The sequence below is a fragment of the Pyxicephalus adspersus genome, chromosome 1 (assembly GCF_032062135.1).
Source record: "Pyxicephalus adspersus chromosome 1, UCB_Pads_2.0, whole genome shotgun sequence".
Classification (NCBI taxonomy): Eukaryota; Metazoa; Chordata; class Amphibia; order Anura; family Pyxicephalidae; genus Pyxicephalus; species Pyxicephalus adspersus.
The window spans coordinates 107,173,020-107,173,901 of NC_092858.1; positions in this window are offsets into that span (position 1 = coordinate 107,173,020).

Genomic DNA, 882 nt, shown 5'->3' on the forward strand with positions numbered 1-882 from the left:
TCCAAAGACGATCTTGATTTATTGGCAGGATATACTGCCACTATGACTCCTGCCACTGCCCCTCCACCTGCCCCTTCACTACTTGCTGACCTACCCCAATCAGTCCAACAAGATAGGATTGTATCATCTTCAGACCAGAGTGGTCAGGTCGATGATCCAATATCAGAATCGGGGGTGACTGGTGGGGTATCCGTAAGTCATACAATACAAAAGATTGTCTTAGTAAAAGAGACATCCCCCATGGAGACCCGTTCAGGGAGAACCCTCTGAAAATATGCATTTAAAACAGCAAGGAGGGAAGAACAGGCACTGCCAGATGAGGAAAGTGACACTGATGAACAATTCCCTTTTATGACTGTAGGAGATACCTTGTTAAAGAAACCTATTGAAGTAGATGATATTAATAGGATTGTTAAGCACTGCCCTAAACCCTCTTCATCTTCATCTGGGACATTCCATTATTTAAAGAGAGCCTGTAAAGGAAGGTGTCTGACACAGGAGGATATGCGTCTCATAATAGATGGGATAGTGAGACCCTGGGATTGAAGTAAGGGCCCCTCTATAAGCACTATAGAGCCCCCAAATAGCTTGCTGGAAACTATAAACTAAATACTGAGACGGGCATAGACACAATGTGGGAAGAAATTAGGCGTGAAATGGGGAGGTGTTTTCAGACTAGGTCCTCGTTGCCTACAGCTGTAGCCTGTAAACAAAAAGAGGAGAGTCTGTTAAAGACTTCTGGAAGAGGTTTAATGAAGTTTGGACTCTGGAAGCAGGGATGAGTATTCAGGATAATATACATTCTATGCTCATTCAGACTTTCCTTACCAATTTAAAGCCACATCTCCAGCTTACTGTTAAGCAAATGATTTCCGAATGGCC